The sequence below is a fragment of the Rhinoderma darwinii genome, chromosome 3, assembly GCF_050947455.1.
Source record: "Rhinoderma darwinii isolate aRhiDar2 chromosome 3, aRhiDar2.hap1, whole genome shotgun sequence".
Lineage (NCBI taxonomy): Eukaryota > Metazoa > Chordata > Amphibia > Anura > Rhinodermatidae > Rhinoderma > Rhinoderma darwinii.
The window spans coordinates 400,494,912-400,509,999 of NC_134689.1; positions in this window are offsets into that span (position 1 = coordinate 400,494,912).

Consider the following 15,088-nt stretch of genomic DNA (forward strand, 5'->3'; position numbering starts at 1 on the left):
GTGCAAGCCACTGCTGAAGCGATGATGGCCGCAGTGCATAGTCGGCCTGAGGGTCTAGCTCTGGGGCAGCAGTGGTCATGTGAGCGGTGCGGAGCTCAAACATGGGGGAGGCTGTAGGTCCAGGTGGAATCTAGAAGGATCCGTGTTCTAGTGGGACGCTCAGTGAAAGGGGTAGCATGGTAGGAGCCCTTAAGAGTCAGGGCCCTAGAGTAAAGGCTGGCTTGTTCCTGTGGTGACTGAATGTATAGAAGTAGACTTGAATGTGGTCTGCAGTCCTGTAGTGAGATCGACTATTGGATGAGCGTAATACAGAACCCTTGAAAGTTAGGGAACAGCGGCCTAAAGCGAGAGAGCTCTTAGAACAGGTCTAAAGGAAGGAGACCTATTGCCGTATGCTGGAGACGGTGGATGAGAGCCGGAGTGAGACTGTGTGAGATAACGTAGTTTGGGGGTGACCGCGTGAACATAACAGAGACTTGCAGAGAGAGGATTCCTGGTTAAGGCCGGGTTCCCACGTAGCGTAAATGTTGCGGGATTTCCGCAACGGAATTGTGTGCAGAAATTCCGCAGCATTTACAGTAGCAGCCAAGTGTATGAGATTTAGAAAATCTCATGCCCACGCTGTGGGGAAAAAAAAAAACACAGTGTAAACATTAATAACTTGACCTGCGGTGCAGAGTTTAATTCCGCAACATGTCAAATTATCCTGCGTTTTTGTTGATTTTCTGTTGCAGGTTTTTCCCATAGAATTCAATGGGGTGCAATACCCGCAACAGAAAGCCAAGTGTTGCAACTTTTGCGGCGTAATCGCAGCGATTACGCCGAAAAAATTGCATCTCCGGGGGAAAAAATATATCATGCTTACCCAGAATGCTCTCCTTTTTCCTGCAGTCCAATCCCCTCGGATGATGTTTCATCCCATGTGACCGCTGCAGCCAATCACAGGCTGCAGCGTCACATGGCATGCAACGTCATCGTAGGAGGCTGGGCTACGCACAGAGAAGAGGAAGGGGGTAAGTATAGACTGTTGTTTTTTTTTCCGAGCGCTGCTTTCCGCAGTGCTTTCCGTGGGAACCCGGCCTAAGTGTTTTATTCTGCAACATTAAGAGATGGCGCTGCTTCATGTGAATTTTAACCGCCAAGAGTGTATGCCGCTTGTGCATTAAGTGCGTCTTTTTTTTTTAAATTATTTTTTTATTTCAATAGATTTTTATTCAATACAACATAAAAAATTACATACAAATCCAATCTTAACATAACATTATATTTTTAACCCCCTCTTTCTACCTATTTCCACTCCTCCCACTTACACCGGTCTAGATTTAAATCAAATACATAATCAAACAGTCAGTTCCATTTTCCCCAACAAGTTTTACAATGCATCTGATCATAATTACTATAGTAGAATTGTTCATATTTTATATCTGGGGGTGAACTAGATATCCATTTTCTAACTCTTTAAAAGTTTAGCAATAAACAAAAGCTTTAATAAACCTTGTTTTTTTCTCCCTAGAAAGGTTCAGCTCCGTCATCTCCCAATGTTACCAATCGTGGTTAAAATAAAATGTCTGACTCTAATCTCTCCATAATACTTTAAAGAGGCTCTGTCACCAGATTCTCAAATCCCTATCTCCTATTGCATGTGATCGGCGCTGCAATGTAGGTAACAGTAACGTTGTTTTTTTTTAAAAAACTTTCATTTTTGACCAAGTTATGAGCTATTTTATATATATGCAAATGAGCTTTGTAATGAACTGGGCTTTTTTTTTCTTTATGTCCAACTGGGCGTGTATTGTGTTTTTAACTGGGCGTGTTTATGTGTATGACGCTGACCAATCAATGACCAGTCATTGTCATACACTCCTCTCCATTCATTTACACAGCAGCGATGTGCAGCCACATACACAGAGATTAACATTACTACAGTGTCCTGATAATGAATACACATGAAATCCAGCCTGGACGTCATGTGTACTCAGAATCCTGACACTTCTGACTCTTTTCTGTGAGATTCCTGCAAGCCACGCGTAATCTCGCGAGATTATGGAGGTAAACGAGATTTCGTTTCCCTTGCTGGAAATCTCAAAGAAAAGAGTCAGAAGTGTCAGGATTCTGAGTACACATGACGTCCAGGCTGGATGGTCATGTGTATTCATTATCAGGACACTGCAGTAACGTTAATCTCTGTTTATGTGGCTGCAGACGCGATGCTGTGTAAATGAATGTAGATGAGTGTATGACAATGACTGGTCACTGATTGGTCAGCGTCATACATGTAAACACGCCCAGTTAAAAACACAATACACGCCCAGTTGGACATAACGAAAAAAAGACGCCCAGTTGTCCATTTCAAAGCTCATTTGCATAAATATAAAATAGCTCATAACTTGGCCAAAAATGAACGTTTGTTAAAAAAACAAAAACGTTACTGTTATCTACATTGCAGCGCCGATCACATGCAATAGGAGATAGGGGTTTGAGAATCTGGTGACAGAGCCTCTTTAAATACAGCTTCCCAAAAAGGTATAATTTCAATGCAATTCCAAAGAATATGCGTATAATGCGCCTCGGCATCGCTGCACCTGTGGTCACGTGCTACTTTATTTTCGTATATCTTTCCAAAAAAGGCTGGTCTATAATAAAGTCTATGAACCAAGTTGAACTGAATCAACTGATGGTTCATATTTAAAGATACTGTTTTTATATATTTGTTTCCCATTTACTGACTCCTAGACCAAGCCGATCCTTCTCCCGTTTTCCAACACTGTTGAATTTAACTTTCCCTGTTTTTATCTCCAAAAGGGATTTGTATATCCTAGAAAGAGCCTTCTTCCCATATCTATGTTCTCTCAACCACTTATAAAACTTGTTCGAAGGATCCCTACAGAGAATCAAATTATTTTCAGAATTATCAAGTGCAGGTTTTAATTATATAGAAGGAAACTTTTCGTTCTTTTCCCAAGTTTGTATTTCCCCTCTTTAGCTACATCCAGGATATATTTAATCCATTTAAATCTCAAAAGTGGCAACTCTCAAAACTCTTTACATTCCTCAACTTTCAAGTTATACCACAAAGGAGAATATTCTATTGATCCTCTCCTACCGGTTTCTTTTCCTAAACGATTAGCGGTTTTCCATTATACTGGAGTTTAGTTGCCCTGATTCGAACACTTCCCAAAAAAAAAATAAAAAAAATCGACCTCTAACTTTTACCATAATCCACTGGATTAACTTTATCACGTTCTTGAATATATTGAATTTGGGCAGCTAGATAATAAATGTGTCCATTTTACCTCTGTTTCTACCCTCCCTGCCTGGGCTCTGCCATTATGTATATATATATTTAAAAAAAAAAGGAAAATTGGGGGGGGGGGGGGGGGTCCTACTTTTAGAGGTCCTGATCTGAATTCTACAATCTGCGGTATCAAGGTTTGAATCCACCGACCATCAGAATATATGAAAGACAGTTAATTAATCCCCCTTTAAGGGTATGTGCACACACACTAATTACGTCCGTAATTGACGGACGTATTTCGGCCGCAAGTACCAGACCGAACACAGTGCAAGGAGCCGGGCTCCTAGCATCATACTTATGTACGATGCTAGGAGTCCATGCCTCGCTGCAGGACAACTGTCCCGTACTGTAATCATGTTTTCAGTACGGGACAGTAGTTCCACGGAGAGGCAGGGACTCCTAGCGTCGTACATAACTATGATGCTAGGAGCCCGGCTCCCTGCACTGTGTTCGGTCCGGGACTTGCGGCCGAAATACGTCCGTTAATTACGGACGTAATTAGTGTGTGTGCACATACCCTAAGAGTTATAACCGCTGCGCTTTGTGTGCCTTTGTTTTTGCAGTTGTTTTTAGTAAAATTGAACTGTTCAAAATGTATTTGGTCTGCAATTGTCTTTTTTTTCTTAAAGGGGAAGCACTCAAGTAACCCCATGTTACAGCCACTTCCAGTGGCGCCAAGACCATACTTCATTGTACTGTGTCAAGGACCAGCCCCTCACTTTTTTTGACTTACAGAGAGTAAGGAGGCGTCCTTGACATGCTTGTAAAAATGTTTAAAGTAATTGTCTGGTTTAGAAAGCTCATTTTCTAATACCATTTTTTGGAAACTGAGTTAATGGGGGGGGGGGGTGCTACACACCTGCAGTCCATGGCCCTCTCTTTAGGTCATTTCAGGACCTTTTGTAATGCTGATTCTGGCCATTTAACCCCTCAGATACCACGGTCAATAGCGATTGGGGCACCTAAGTGGTTAGACAGTGGATGGGGGCTACATCATTCACCCCGTTGATGCAATTGTGGGGTGCCAATGAGATGCCATGGAAGTCAGAGCCTAACAAAAGCCCCCATGTCTGCCATGGCACTGCCTGACAGTGATACAGAAATCCCTTAGTAAAAAGTTTAAATATATTGAAAAAAAAAAGTTTAGAAAATAAGGGATAGGGGTACAAGGAAAAGATTCCAGTTCAGATTGCACATGTGGTAGGATCAAGAGCATTGGAGGACATTTATCCACACAGTGGTACTACATATGATTATGAATCCAGCGTATGTCATGACAGATGTAGGTACCAATGCATGTGGGTTTACATTTGTTGGCATACAAACCATTTCTCATGTGTCTACACTGGCTGAAAGCATACAACAGGGTACAAAGCTAATAAGGGGCATGGAGAATCTAAGTTATGAGGAAAGGTTAAAAGAACTAAACCTATTTAGCCTTGAAAAAAGACGACTAAGGGGGGACATGATTAACTTATATAAATATATGAATGGCGCATACAAAAAATATGGTGAAATCCTGTTCTTTGTAAAACCCCCTCAAAAAACAAGGGGGCGCTCCCTCCGTCTGGAGAAAAAAAGGTTCAAGCTGCAGAGGCGACAAGGCTTCTTTACAGTAAGAACGGTGAATTTATGGAATAGCCTACCGCAGGAGCCGTCACAGCAGGGACAGGAGATACCGCAGGAGCCGTCACAGCAGGGACAGGAGATACCGCAGGAGCCGTCACAGCAGGGACAGGAGATACCGCAGGAGCCGTCACAGCAGGGACAGGAGATACCGCAGGAGCCGTCACAGCAGGGACAGGAGATACCGCAGGAGCCGTCACAGCAGGGACAGGAGATTTAAAAAAGGGTTGGATACTTTCCTAGAACAAAAAAATATTAGCTCCTATGTGTAGAAATGTTTCCCTTCCCTTTTCCCATCACTTGGTTGAACTTGATGAACATGTGTCTTTTTTCAACCGTACCACGTAACCACTCTTCATGTTCCTGCACTGGTTAGAAGCGTATGATAGGGTATAGGTGAAAATGTATAGGAAAGAAGAAAGGAAAGAGAAAAATATAAAAAAAATATTATATATATATATATGGTGTGTATTCCTCATCAGGTGTAAGCAGTAATCTATAGGATTTATAGAATGTGCATCTTACATGGCTTAATTGAGAGCATAGGCATTCTCAAAAGGGGTTAATAGGTAGTGGGCACAGGAAGAGATGACCGATAATATGTCAATTGTAAAGTCTGCCAGTGGGCAGCCTGAGGAAGATCTGTGGGCAAAGGGAGCTCTTCTCCTCGTATCCATATATTATTCCTGTAGAAATGACTAACCCTGAAACGTTCCCCTCATCCAAGCCCTAAATGTATGATCAGTCAGGCCCGGCTCAAACTCCGGATTTCCCAGGACAGGCGTCGGAGGGGAATGCGAAGGAGAAATCAAGTCGCGTGCTTTTAGAGTCCTAAACACTTGTAAAGTTGGATGGTCAGCCATGGACATCCAATGAGATGGAGCTCTCCAAGGCAAACATTTCAGGGGAATAATTGTAAAACCTCGTTCCACAGCAATCCAAGCCTTGAATGAATAATTCCTGTACCAGTCCACTATCCTGGTCAAATGAGCAGCGTATTAGTAAGGCCTTGTTCACATCCGAAAAACGCGTAAAAAATGCATGCTTTAAGCATTCCATTGACATCAATGGGAAAACGCATTGTAGTGCATACGACACGTTTTTTTTATGCGCGCGTTTTAAAAAACCGCGTTGTGTAAAAGCATCTGGTTAATTTTTGGCGCCGAAAACTAGCCTAATTTCCATAGTCAATCGTAGTCCTAATTACGCACCGAAAAAAAGCGCAAAAAATGCATAAAAAACGCCTGTACTTTAAAACGCTTTGCAAAAACGCTAGAATTTACACTTCATTTTTTTATTAGCGCCGTGTGAACAACACCTAATGCTTCATCTTGGACAGCCCAATCCCACCGTGTCTCTTGGCTAGAGTGAGGATCCTTCACTGAAGTCTAGGAGGTTCATTGCCCCACACGAAAGATGTGAAGTGCTGATAAATTGTTTTAAAGACGGAACAGTGTATCTTAAATCGGCAGGGCCTGCATTGGGTACCAAAGACGAGGTAAGATATTCATTTTAAGAATACCAGCTCGGCCAAACCAAGAAAAAGTCCCCCTCGTCACCTTTCATAGATTGCATAAGAGGCAGAAAGTTGAGTTGGTTTTTTTTAAACTCGTTTTATTGAAAATGAAATAAGAGTCAATTGCACAGATACATCAAAATAATAATATGCAGCAAAGATTCCATAAGACTTTAAAGAGAACCTTTCACCTGCCCATACATGTGCAGCTGAGTGCAACATGTAATGGGCAGGTGTAACGTCTATGGCCGAGGGCCGTCGTTCAGACTTACCTTCTGACGGCCCCGGCCATGGACATCTGTGTTCTCGGCGGCATCTTCCTCCAGGGAGACGCCGGCACTAACTTCTGGGTTCTGGGACTGTTTTCCGCAGGGCGCGCGCACCGGGGCCTGCACCGCCTTATAGGGCCAGTACGCGTCCAGCTGTGATTTAGTCAGTATTAGCCCAGAGTGCTGCTGAACTATAAAAGGGGCTCTGCCCACTTGATCCTTGCCTGAGATTTGTTGTATACCTAAAGTTTGTCTTGCAAATGGTCTCCTAGTGATTTCCAGTTCCAAGTGTTACCCGTTCCTGCTGCCTGTACCCTGTATCCCGTGCTACCGTGCCTCTGTGCCATCTACAATGAAAGTCAAGTCGTGTCTTCCGCTGCATCTGCAGTTAAAGTCAAGTTGTGTCACCGCTACTGTATACATTGCTTCAGGTACCCTTTCTGGACTATAGACATGGTTTTGTACCTAGTTGGCCAGCTGCTATCCCGCTACGTGGTACGGCCCAGTGGGTCCACAACCCGCGCCGTGACAGCAGGGCTGCCCAATCCCTGGAGCACTTTAAAAAAAAAAATTCTACCATCCTCCGTTATTTAGATATCGGTGCCGTTATATTTGCCGCCCGATATTTAAATAACCCCCTGAACGGTCAATGGGGCGTGTTACTATGGCTGTGACACTGTCCAATCAGCTCTGGACAGTGTTACAGCAAGACCCTGGAGAGAGGAGAGCGTACGCGCGCACGCCCCCACTCTTCTGCTGTCAAGATCAGTCTTCTGCCGAACTGGCAAGGGGGCGTGTCTCTGCTACGGACAGTGTAAGAGCTGGGGAGAGCTCTTACACTGTCCGTAGAAGTGACACACCACCTTGGCAGTTCGGAAGACCAAGTACAACACTGATCTCTCGGAAGAGCTGAAGAGAGGATAGATCGCTCTCCTCTCCCCAGCTCTTACACGGTCCGTAGCAGTGACACGCCCCCTTGCCAGTTTGGCAGAAGACTGATCTTTTCAGCTGAAGAGTGAGAGCGTGCGCACGCACGCTCCCCTCTCTCCAGCTCTTGCTGTAACACTGTCCAGAGCTCATTGGACAGTGTGACAGCCATAGTAACACCCCCTCTTGCCATTACACGCCCCATTGACAGTTCAGGGTGTTATTTAAATATCGGGCGCCAAATATAACGGCACCGATATCTAAATAATGGAGGAATGTAGAAAAAAAAATGTAAAGTGCCTCAGGATTTGTGCAGCCCTCCCCATTATATGCTGCACTCAGCTGCACATGTATGGGCAGGTGAAAGGTTCTCTTTAAGGAACAGCTACTATGCAGACAAAATGACACAATGTAAATCAATTGTACATAAACCACACAGCAGTACAGAGAAATACAAATAAAAGTAAACAAATGCAGCAGAATTATTTGAGCAATTACAAGATCAGATACGAAACATATACCCCATACATTGGTCTATAAGTATGTGTCCAAGAGAGTACATTCCATCCCACCAATACACTTTACCCATGCCCAGTCAGGGCATTCGCCAAAGAATCAGTCAATCCTTGAATAGTACAGTGAGTGAGATTCGAGGAGCACCAACCACCCCAATTGAAATTAAATTTAGCCGGATGACCACAATGTTTATATACAATTTTTTTCGTATGGAAGGATGTCATTTACCAATTTACGCCATTGAGCCATCATCGGCCTCCTATCACCCATCCATCGTATAGCCACTGCCTTTCTTGCCATAAAGAGTGACTACCTAAGAAAAATTCTCTCATGCACCGACCACTGTTCCTCCGACAGCAACCCCAACAAGCACACTTCGGGCTTGAGTTGAACCTCTTTCCCTGACACTTCGGTCAGTAATGCTACTATATCTTCCCAAAAAGTAGAGATCCACCGACATTGCCACATTAAATGTGTAAAGTCAGCCCTATTCTCGCCACATCTATGGCAACTAGAGGATGCCATCCTCCCCATGCATCGCAGTCTGTTCGGTGTTAAGTAACATTGATGTATTATATATAATTGCGCCAATTTATTATTAGCAGCAGGAGGGACTAGAAAATGGGATCTCTGGGCCTCCCTCCAATCCTCGTCAGACATCGAGGGGATTAATTCCTTCCATCTACTCTCTACCACCATGGGTTCTAGTCACATTTTTAGCATCCAACAAATGAGTAAATTAGAGATACATACCCTTTTGCGGTCTGGGTACCTAAAGGCGTCACTAGAGGACAGCTAGAGAATGTGGTGGATGCTGGTTAACCACTGCATGATAAGATTGCATAGAATGTAATGTATCCCCTGGAGGTATATTAAAGGCTTCTCGAATCTCACTCACCAACATGACAGTGTTATCCGCTTTAAGAAGTTGTAACAAGGTATGTACGGCCCTAGAGATCCAGTAGGTTTTCCCAGGTAAACCCAGGGGGTGGGAGAAGCTCGGATTATCCCATGTTGGGACATCAGCCACTACCCCAGCAAATCCTATTACAGATTTAGCTTGTTGCCAAACCCGTCTTGCCAATTTGTGTAAGGGTAGCAAGTGGTGGTGGCTAAAGTCATGTGGTTCCAACACTGGCGACAAAGTTTTTAAGCCCGGTGCATGAGCCAGGTGAAGTTCAGCATTAGAAGTCAAGGGGGGAGAGACCCAGGTCACCAGGTACCGAAGCTGACCCGCCAGATAATACAGAAATACATCCGGCAGCACAGCTCCAGCCCCATCCTTAGGTCTCTGAAGAGTGGAACGTTTAAGCTTAGTCGTGTCGCCCCCCCATACAAACAGCACAAACAGTGAGTTCACCATTCTGAAAAAACATTTAGGCACAATCACATCTACATGTTCCAGTATATACAATAGCTTGGGCAACACGATAATTTCCAATAGATTTATTCGTCCCGCCACCGACAGAGGCAAATGTTTCCACGCTTGGAATTTATCCCTAAGGTATTTCAATAAGGGTGTGACATTTAAATCATTGCATCGAGTGCTGTCCCTAGCAATACGAATGCTCAAATATTTGAAGTCAGGGGTAACCTTCAAACCACAGAATTCGGAATCCCAACCACAGTCATTCCTCCTCAGGGGCATCAAATAAGATTTCTGCCAATTTATCAGTAGACCTGAATATTTCCCAAATATATTAATAATGGAGAGTTGCATTAGGGTTAGCCATAAAGAGAAAGTTGAGTTTTAATGTCTGGCCTGTAAGACTGGGTAATTGGATAGCCAGATATTTGATCGAGTCGTATGTCCACTTGAAAGGAAAGCTAGCACTCGGCTATCCTCTCTGGTCCTGGGGTATATTTAATGTCATGGCCTCCGACTTCTGAAATTTAATTTTGAAGTATGACAGAGAGCCATATTTCCAAAGTTCCTCCATAAGGTTAGGAATGGAAACTCGAGGAGAGGTCAAGAAAAACAGTAAATCGTCCGCATAAGCAGCTATTTTAAAGGATTGGCCTCTCATCGTGAACCCCCCACATTTACGTTATTCCTGATCCTACAGAGGAGAGGTCCTAGAGATAGGGCAAATATCAGGGGGGATAAAGGACATCCCTGTCTGGTGCCATAGTGAATCACAAAAGAAGAAGAGGAATAAGTACCATTGACCCTCACAGAAGCCGAAGAATAGAGGGCTCCAATCCATGCTAGCATATTAGGGCCCAGACCAAGATGTTCCAGAGTTCTGAATAGAAAGGGTCATCCAACCCGATCAAAGGCCTTTTCTGCGTCTGTGGACAAAATCACTGTTGGATATTTCTGTGTATTAGCCCAGTGGATACGATTAAAGGCTTTGGTCGTGTTGTCCCTCGCTTCTCTAGATGGAATGAACCCTGTTTGGTCTCCATGAACCACAGAGGATATCAATAAAAATTTTGTAGTAGCCAACATTCAAACCGTTGGGACCTGGGGCTTTCCCTGATGTGGCGTCCTTCATAGCCCTCGAAAGTACATATGGGGTGATTGGATGGTCTAGTGTGGAACATGCCTCTTCAGGAAACTGAGGAAAATCGGATGAGGAAATATAGTATGTATGTCTGCGCGGGTGGGTGGTGTATGTAGCTCTAACTGGTATAGAGATGAGTAGAACTCTTGAAAGGATCAGGCGATGTCCCTTGGGGAGGTAACATTTGTGCTCGGTGGGGAAGAAATATTCGGAATGAAGTTCCCTAGTTAAATAAAGATTTAAAAAAATAAATTGTACCCAAAAAAAACAAAAACAATTTATATTAAAAATAAAAACCAGCACCTTTTAACAGGATGTGAACAGATGGGGTGCCGGGCTGTGTAATATGTTACCTCCAATCCTGGTCATTTAACCCCTTAGAGGCCACAGTTACTGCCAACCGCGGCATCTAAGTGGTCTCAGATGGAGGGGTTGCCCTCTGTCACCTTATTGTGCCAACGGTGTTTATGGCAGCCGGAGGTCTAACAGTCTGCCAAAAAAGTATGCCAGAGGCTGGGCCTAAAAGGATGCCTCTCAGTTTTAGGCCAGATTCACACGAGCGTGTGCGGTCCGTGATATACGGTCCGCATGTCGGCCGCATTTCCCGGACCGAACACACTGCAGGGAGCCGGGCTCCTAGCATCATATTTATCTATGATGCCTGGAGTCCCTGCATTGCTGCGGAAAACTGTCCCGTACTGAAAACATGATTACAGTACTGGACAGTTTAGATAACTATAATGCTAGGAGCCCGACTTCCTGCAGTGTGTTCGGTCCGGGAAATACTGCTGACACTGAACACGCTAGTCTGAATCCGGCCTTACACCGACCGGCATAATACACTGAAATACAGAAATATTGCAGTGTATTATAAAAGAGTTAAATAGAGGAACTAAAAAAAACAAAAAACAGTGCTATAAAGTTTATAATAAAACAATGAAAAATCCAATGTAAATAAAATGAAAAAACATTTTTTTTTCTTCTTACAAAATGCTTTGTTATGGAAAAGAAAAACCAAAAAAATATAAATGAAAAAACAAAAACCTACACATAATTGGTATTACCGTGTCCGTAACGACCTGAACTATAAAACCATGATATTATTTATCCTGCACAGTGAGAGCCATAAAAAAAGAATAAAATTCACTGCTATAATTGCTGTTTTCTGTTCATCCCGTCTTACAAAAAAACAAAAAAAAACGCAATAAATAGCGATCAAAGAGACGTACAGTATTTACCCCAATACTGTATCAATAAAAACTACAAGTTACCCCACAAAATATAAGCCCTTAGACAACTATGTTGACAAAAAACGAATGTTATGGTTCTTAGAATACGGCGACACAGGCACAAAGCGAGCAGCGTTACAACAAAACCGTACAAAGTAAACCCTGGGCCGTCCAGCCTCTAACTAAACATACAGCTTCCCTAGCTATCAGGGTGAAAGGCCTTCTGCACAGCACCTCAAAACAAGCATATGTTCTTACCAGAACTTCGGACTCCCACAGGCTGGCAATGCCTGTCTTTCCCAGATGGAGAGCCCCGTGTGAATAGCACACACCGGATTTAAAGAGCCGACTCAGGTGAAGCGTAAGGTAAGCGGAAGTGAACCTGACGGCCCGCGGCCATGGACATGACCCACACACTGTAATATTGTACCATTGATTGATTGGAGTTCAAATTTCGCTAACAACTAATGTTTTATGTTGTGTGTAATGTTTTGGTCAACCGGCTGAGAGATAACTAGTGACAAGATGCTTGGGATACTTGAATTGCTAGTCTCCATATAACCCCGCTCTCTAAGGCGGATGCTATATATAAAATTAGACATGTTTCCTGTCCAATGTCAAACCTACGAAGGCCCTCGGTCCCATATATCTGGATCTATATGGCTCTCACACCATTTTATAATGTCAAGCCTCATGGACTCCATTAATGCTATGTGGTTACGGTTATGTTGTTAAAGCATTGAAAATTATTAAAAATATATAAAAAAAAAAAAAAAAAAGGAAAATGGCGACACTAAAACAAGTGTTTTTATTGTGTAAAAGTAGTAAAACAAAAACATTATAAATTTGATATCGCTGTAATCGTACTGACCAAGAGAATAAAGATATTATGTTATTTATACCACACGGTAAACAATATAAATTTAGAACGCAAAAATAAATGGCGGAATTGCTGATTTTTTCCATTCCCCCAAAAAAGTTTACCCCAAAAGGGTATCATTAAAAAAAAGCAACTCGTCCCGCAAAAATAAGCCCTTAAAACACAGCTATTTCGACAGAAAAATAAAAAAAGTTATGGCTCTTTGAATGCGATGATGAAAAAAACGTAAAAAAAACGCTTAGACTGGTCGTTTAAGGGATAATTGCCAATAGAGCTAGTTAGTATGGAACGAAGGGCAGTCTGGGGGAAGTTCTCTTTTACCACCTATGCCTTGTTACACTCAAAAGATAATCCAAGAAAGACTTTATTTGATCAATACCCCACCAGATATGTAACATGGTACCCCAATCCCAGCCACAGCAGCACAGATGGGTAGATAGCATGTAGTGTCATGGGACACTTGGTAAGTATTTTGTAGCTCTTGAATCCAGCAGGAATAGACCCTCCAAGACATGGGCCATGGGCTGCTTACCCCTGCCCTACACAGATGCATTTCTGTGGGCCTGGGATCAGTGAGGGCCCAAGGGGCTTGGGTATACCACGAGAAAGCCCACGCCCCCAACTGGGGGTGCTAAGAGCAGTTGTCAAAGCCCTCTACAGTTTCCAGACCAGAATGACAGGGAAAGCGGTAAGGATATACTCAACACAACTACAGTTGCATATATCAACTGTCAGATGGTACGAAGCCTATCCTCCTACAACAACTTTTTCCCATGATGATCCTGGCTGAGGAAGTCCACCGTCCTTATGGCAGTCCATATAAAGGGGTCCACAAACATCATTGCAGACCATCTCTGGGTGTAGAGTCTCCCTCGGGAATGGAAACTGAGCCAGAACATCTATCAGGAAATCACCAAATACTGAGGCACACCTTATGTGGACCTGATGGAGACACAGAGCAATGCCAACAATAAAGTAGAACTTTCCCCTGCTAGAAGTCTTTCCACCAATACCTATGAACTAGAAAGTGCTGATAAAAATCAGGGCAGATCATGTCTGCGGGATAGTCCTCATGCCCTTCTGGTCCAAGAGAATCTGGTTCTCGCTATTGTTACAGATAAGGCAGGGCCAATGGTGGCGATTACCATCAACTCCTCAACTACGGACGCAGCGCCCTCAAGTGTGCCACAAATTGAGAATTCTTCAGATGATTGTCTGGATGTAAACTGGCTCCTACTGATATACCAAGGTCTATCGGGGGGTCAAACACAAACAGAGCATATGCTCATGTAAAAAATATCTTGGAAGCCTGGTACAGGTCCAAAAGGAGCCGGGGGAGCAGCCAACAATTTCCTCTATCCTGGACTTTCTCCAAGACGGGTATGATCATGGCCTTAGGTCCAAGCATCAGTAATCTTTGCCCTTAGAGGCCCAGACATGTTAAATCACCTGTTGCTTCACAATTTTTTTTAAAGAAAACCAGAAATTGAGACCATGTAAACTTGAACCAGTCCCAAAAATGGGATCTAGTCCTGATGCTTAATCAGCGGTCTTAATAGCCTTTTGAAACACTCAAGAACCTAGCCTAGAAATTCCTATGCCTCAAGGTATGTTTCCTCATGGGCAAAAACTTCCGCCCAAAAAAGTTAGAGAAACCCAGGCATTATCAATCAGGGAGCCGTAGTTGAAGGTCTTTCAGGACAGGGTAGTCCTGAAAATAATGCCATCATAAATTGCAAGGGTTCTTCTTTTACCAATTTAATTGAGGAAATCGTGCTCCCCTCTTTGTTCCAAAAACCATCCTTCAAGGAGCAGGACGGACTGCACACCTTAGATCTTTGCACACCTTAGATCTTTGCAGAGGTCTTCAGATTTTCCAAGGGTTCAGAAAATGTCAATCCCTTTATAACCTCTGCAGGGAAGAATAGAGGCAGGAAAGCTTTGAAGGCTCAAAGATGCCATCACCCTATCCTACGTTTCTGAGGGTGTACAACCTCCTCTGACGGTGAAGGTCCATTCTATGCGGGAGAGGTCTACCTCATGGGCCAACAGGAACCAGATATTCCCATTGAACAAATATGTCAAGCAGCCTCATTGAGGTCTCCACTTACATTCATGCGCCATTACAGGCTAGACATCCAGGCCTCCCATGAAGCACCCTAATATGATCTTGCGATGTCCCAATTGTATTTGCTGCTGCACAACGTAAAAAAATAAAGCGTTTCAAATTACTACCAGCGATGTTTTTAACCTCTTAATGGTCAGACCTGAAAAGGCCTTAATAATCAGGCTAATTTTTTCAGTTTTTGCCTCAGTGTCTTTT